The sequence below is a fragment of the Xenia sp. Carnegie-2017 genome, unplaced genomic scaffold (genome assembly GCF_021976095.1).
Source record: "Xenia sp. Carnegie-2017 unplaced genomic scaffold, XeniaSp_v1 HiC_scaffold_23, whole genome shotgun sequence".
In the NCBI taxonomy this organism is placed as follows: domain Eukaryota; kingdom Metazoa; phylum Cnidaria; class Anthozoa; order Malacalcyonacea; family Xeniidae; genus Xenia; species Xenia sp. Carnegie-2017.
Genome location: NW_025813486.1, coordinates 10,528,443 through 10,535,264, shown reverse-complemented (window position 1 = coordinate 10,535,264; position 6,822 = coordinate 10,528,443).

Below are 6,822 nucleotides of genomic sequence, written 5' to 3'. Positions count from 1 at the left end.
TGAAGAAAGAAAAATGATTTGTATAAATATTATGAAAATGTATTAGAGGGTAATGGAATGAAATATTGTAATCCACATTTTAATTATATAAAATATAAATCTACTTCTATTACTGAAAAAAAAGGAATTTGTCCACCTACGGGTTTAACTGATGTCGCACTTAATAATTTATTAAAAAACAATTATCAGAATATACTGTAAAAGAAAAAGAAAAGGAAAATAAAAAGATTTTCCAAAGAGAAAAGAAAGAGAATTGATGATGATTTATTGAATTTTTGCAGAAATAAATTAAATTTCTTGTAAATATATATATATTTATAAGCTATTAAAAATTATCATTTCATTTTATATCTTTTGTTGGTAGTGTGAACTTCTAACTAACAAAAATAATAAAAAATGGCAAGCGTTAGTGAAAATGAAATTGATAAAATGATCATGTTGTAAGCAGTAATTTAAATTTATTTCAACCAGTTCCTCGAAATCACACATTTTAGAATTTAGACCTATTTATTTAAATCCCGAACCTGACGAACCTTATGCAAAAAATTCGAATGTATAATGTCAAAATCCGAATATGGTTTATTGAGAACTGATGACTTTGATATGAGTGGTAGAATAAAATTAATGGCTGGTGGGACTTTATTTAATGATTTAAACATATGCGTTTATCCAAGACCTCTAACTAACATGTGGTGTAATATAAATTTATATATTAATGATGTTTTAGTAAATAACATTACTAATCAGTATAATAGAATTTCGTATTTAAAAATATTTTATATACACCATATGAATCACGTGGCGATTTAGGGCTGTAAATCTAGATATATTGGATGGGAGTGGAAAATGGATGTAGTAAATAAAATTGCGGATAATACAATAATAATGATCGAGCTGATGTAAATGGGAAAATGCACGAGTAAGCTTATAAATAATAAGACTTGCAAAATTATAGACCAACTTGATATGACTTTGATAAATGGTTATGGTAAAACAACATGGATTACATCAGCTAGTGATTTGAAATTTCAATTTGCAAGAGCAGATAAAACAAATTATTTGATGGGGTTAGCTGGTGATAATCCTCAAAATTATGATATTCATCTTAAAGATTTTAAGATAAATACTAGAATGTTTAAACCAAATGAACAATTGAGTAGAGCCAAAAATAATAAACTGATACAAGAAAATAAAGAATGTCATTATTTTGTAAATAATATGAGAGTTGTTACAAAAACTCTTCCTATTGGATCCCAAGCAATCAACTGTTATGATGTATTCACTGGGGTTTACCATCAAGAGTTTTATAGTTTTCAAAAACAACAAGATTTAATGGATCACATCAACTCAATTGTCACTTATATAATTTATTGAATTTCCGTTATTGTTGTGCACGTACTAACCGTGCAGTAACACATGAGTATTACGGTCGAAAAGAAGCATATTGGAATTTAAAGAAAATTTTAAATAAAAAATGAAAAATGAATTTTGATTACGCACGATTTAAGTCTGAATGTGGAATTATCGGGTTTGATTTATCTCCTAATCAAGATAGTTTCACCGAAGTTTTATCGGGTCAGAATACAGGGATTTTGGATTTGATATTAATTTAAAAAGCATTAACTGAAGCACATACGATGATATTTTTGGAGAATTTAGAAATCAAATGAATTATGGATATAAAATCCCTATATATTTTGAATATCGATTTTAATTTTGTTATTATTGTTGTGTATTCAACATGAGAAGAACAAAAAAATTATATAAATTAAAGAGAAAGAAAAAAAATTTAAAAAGAAAAACTTTAAAAGTAATTGATATTGATTTTCCATTAAAAAAACAAATTATACACGTTGATCCAGTAATAAACCCTAATTATTTATAATGGATGATAAAGAAAATGTAAATGAATGGGGAAAATATGATATGGAAAATGAAGATAATAAAGAAAATGCGGAAAAAATTGTTAAAGACGAAGAGAATTTAATTAAAGAAAAAAATAAATTTGATGAAGAAAAATTTGATTCTGATTCTGATGATGATGAATATGAATTTGATGATGATAACGATGATAATGATGATGAAGATGATGATGGTGAAGAAAATATTTTAAATGAAGAGGTTTTAAAAGCAATTGTCAAATTAGTCGAATTTTCAAAACAAAAGAAAAAAAGTGAAAAAAATAACATTATTCCAAGTTTGAAATTATTTATTAATTCTAGAGTAGAAAATAGAATAAAATTAATTAAAAATAAGAATATATTTAAAAATTTGATTTTTATTTTAAAAAATATTTTAAATGATAAAATAATTTTGCATGAAGAAATAAATCCATTTCATAAGAAAATGTTATTAAGAAGTTTAAAACAAAAACATAGTGACGATATAAAACATTTATTATGTGAAGATGTTCAAACGGGGTACTTATTAGAAGATGCTTATAACATAATTAAAAATAATGGTAAATGATAGTGTTGAGAAATTTGGTCTTGTTGACACAAGTCAAATAAATAAATTATTAGCAGAATTGAAGAGAAGACGTGAGGAAGATGATTTAATTAATGGGATAACTAATAATACAAAAAGACATGAAGTAATAAAAGCATATAATATATTAAAAAAAAGAAAGAAAAATAAAAGAAAAGGAAATTTAATTAATTTTTTGAATAAAGCGAGTGATTTAAGACGTAGTGAAAACGAGGACGTTGTAGATACAGATGATATAATGGATGATAGTGATACTTTAAATATAGATGGTGGTGGTACTCCCTTTAAAACACCAATAATAACGAGGGGGTCAAAAGCACAACATCACAAAAAAGACTTAAAAATAAATGGGAAGAAATTTAATTTTACCTACTTTGATTTAGTAAATGATTTAATATCTAATAGAAAAACATTAAATCTCAAAGAACATGAATTAAGATCTATTTTACCTGAGTTAAAAAGAAAAGGAATGCCAGTTTCATATATTAAAAATAATAAAATTAAGGAGATGTATATAAATTCTAATGCAAGCAATACTAGAAGACAAAGTTCACAAATACCTATTTTATCTACTCCTTCATCACCACTATCGTCTGCTTCGACATCGTCATCTACACGTATACCTCCATTATTAACTCCTGATCCATCTTTAAATTTAGGGAGTTCTACCCCCCATCGTTTTTCTAGATTTTCAAGACGAAAAACATTAAGAGAAAATCAAACATTTGATATATAAAAAATGGATATAAAATGTATGTTGGGAAAGTTTTTGACAACTGATAATTTAATAAATTTGGTGGGTAATAATAAAATTATAAAAAAAAAATTCAAAGGTGTTTTTCCAGCTGATTATTACCCGAAAATAGATTTTAAAGAAGGTGGATGGATATGGAATACAGATACTAGCGATAAACCAGGTCAACATTGGGTAGCAGCGTGGAAAAATGGGAAAAATTTATATTTTTTTGATAGTTTTGGATTAACTCCAGAACATTATAAAAATAAAAGATGGAAAAAATTTGCAACTGATAAAAAATTAAATTTTGAAATATTTTCTTATAAAAGACGTCAAAATATTAATACAACCACTTGTGGGGTTTGGTGTTTGTTTTTTGTTACAAAATGTTTAAAATGAATATTTTAAATGTAATTAATCATAATTCGACTTTAGATAATGATAAAAATTGTTAAGTTTATCTAAAATGTTTTTCCAAGAATTAAAAAGTGTATGCAAGAAAATGTAAAAATGAGAAGAAAAATACTCAAATATGTTGTAGTTATAAAATATATTTAAAAAGTAAAATTATGTTGTTGTCATTTTATCAGGAATTACATCAATATCTTTGCTTACATATCCATGTCTAATACATAAGTCCCAAAACTTTTCAACAAACTCTTTCATAACATAAAGTTCATCAATTGTATAATCATTGAAATCGGGATGCATCATGAATACTCTGATAAATAGCGAGAATACAACTTCATCCAATGTAAAACGTATTTTTCATAATCGTTCTTGTAAAATACTATGACAACCATCACTTTTCTTTTCTTCTTCTTCAAAATCTTTATATGAAACACGAAGTTCGGTAATCTTAAATCAGGCTTGCTTAGAACTTTAGAAAAATAAATATTTAAGAAAGCAATTCAAATCTTTTCATCACATTTAAACAAAATGTTTACCTCGTTCAGGAATCAATGAATTTTAAGAAAGTACCTCCAAACTGTCGTGACAAAGTTTTCATCAATATATATCTCTTCGTCCCTTTCATTGACAAATGGGACTTCTACATTTTCTTTTCCTATATTACTTACTATATCTTCAAACACATCAAATTCACACCAAAATTGAAAATGGGTATAGTGTAATTATGCTCAAAAAGTTACAATCATTTTTTTAAATAAGATGTTTTCGTTAGAAGTATTATACATAATTTGAAAATTTACTCTCTATTTATACAAGTCATTTAGCGAAAAGAACTATCTTTATTTAATAAAAAATATATTTCAGAAATAAAATTAAATATTTACATCATATATTGTTGTCAGTTCATTGGGAAAAATATCTTTCCTAATTCTTACATTATGTTTAATATTTATATGATTGTCGAAAACAATATAGCCATGATCATTCTCATTCATATCGTCTATTAAACATTCCATGAAATTTTTTGATAAACCCTTATTAAACAATAATGTTTTTAAATTCCTATTATCTCCTACATTATTGAATACAATAATGTATTGACTATTTGTTCTAACTGTTCTTAATTTTGTATTACCGTAATTTAAATTTTGACATGTAAATATGATAGAAAAATCCTCATGATGACAGTCTCGTGTAGCAATTTCATCCAATTTTTTTGTATTGTCTTTATTATCCGTTGCATTAATCATCAAATCGTCCAGTATTATTAATGTTTGATTTCCTAATTTTTGTTTTATGTCAGTTACAGAAGGTATGTGTAATTTGCATTTGCTAAATTCGTAATTTTGCAGGGCTGTATTTTTTTGTTCATTAATAATAGATTTTATTTCGTCAAACATTTCTTGATAACTAGACGAGTAATAATATAAAAGTTTTGTAAAAAGGGGTTCAAAGATTTCATCATTAAATTTTATCAATTCTTTTATAAAATGTGTTTTTCCACATTGTGATGGTCCACAAATAGTCATCATAAAAGGATGTTGAAATTTTACAACTGGTTTATATATCATATTTTCAATCTAAAAAATAACCATAAGGAATTGTAAAAAAATTATCTAATAGGAATGCAAACTTTTTCACTTCTTCGTTTAAAAATACATTTTGTTGGTTATCACGTGATATTTTTTCTTTATAAATTACTTCAATTATTTTTTCATTATCTTTTACACACTCATTTATCGAATCAAATGTTGTTTTTCTTTTCCCATCACCCTTTAAGGAAAATCCTTTTGCATGCACTATTTCATTATTTTTATCTGTTTTAAAAGAATAACTTTTGGTCCTGTAGAACAAAAATGATTTAATATATTCACCATTTTTAATTCGTTAGTAAGGTCACCTAGGTAATTACCTGTTTTAATATCATTTCCATCAACACTAATGTAAATTATTGAATCGGTATCATAATATAAAACTTTGTCTTGCAGCTTATGTAATACATTTAAAAGCTCTAATCTTGCATAACTTGTTACAAAGAAGCAATAACAACATTACGATTGGGTAAAATTGACGAACATGTTTCATTTTTATGTGTTGTTCTTAAAATATCCGAAGACACGATATTTAAAGAAGTTAATCTGTTAGTATGATTGTTTGCTAAATACAGTAGATCATATGTTATTGATAAATGATACTGTAACTACATTATCATTTTGTGCAAACTTTCCCATAATGAATTTAAAATCATTTTCATAATGGTACGAATACATATATTTTTCTTAATATTACTTCTATCTAATTGAATTCCTTCGTGTTCATAATAATCTAATATAAATTCATTTAATTTTTCTTCATTAACAGTTTTTTTCATCCTCATTAACAGTTTCATCCTCAGTTTCATTATAACATTTTTAGGAATACTCACTATTTTCTTTGTTTTATTTTCATAAAATTGCTCCTACAAACCCTCCGAAAATTTTAATTCTGTTTTTATAATGATAAATTTCATATATTTTAATTATTCTATAACCACATTCATAGCTTTTATTTATTTCAACACTAGTCCATGTACCCCTTAATGCTCTTCTCATCATTATGATTACATTTTCGGGATTTTTTTTTCCATACACAAGTGTAACATAGTGTAAATATTAATTTATTATCAATGCGTAAGGGTAAACAGGAAATAAAAGTGTAGTAGGGGTAATATAAATATTTAATTAACCCAAACACACTTCCGACATCAATATTTAAACATTCTTCCTCTTAAATATATTTCGATGATTTAAAGGATATTCATACTTTTTGAACAATATGGTTATAATGACTTTAAAGTCAACATATTTAACCTTTTCATTTTCCTTTCGCTTCATAATATAAACATGAAGGTGATGTTCTACCACTATATAATGCATCACGTGGATGCAACGGTAATACATTAAAATTCCTCTTTCTACTTTTTTATTTCACTAATATTTTTATCTTTTAAATATTCACATTCCCAAATTTCGACTAAATTATAATTATTTTCAATTGTATATCTTGTTTTGAAAAACTGTTTTGTTTTGCATTCGTAAAATATCATTTTTATTTTTTTCAATGTAATTATAATCATCATTATTAAAACATTATTACACCTGCAAAAACATCCGTGAAATTGATATACAGTATTGTTTTCTTCACAATAA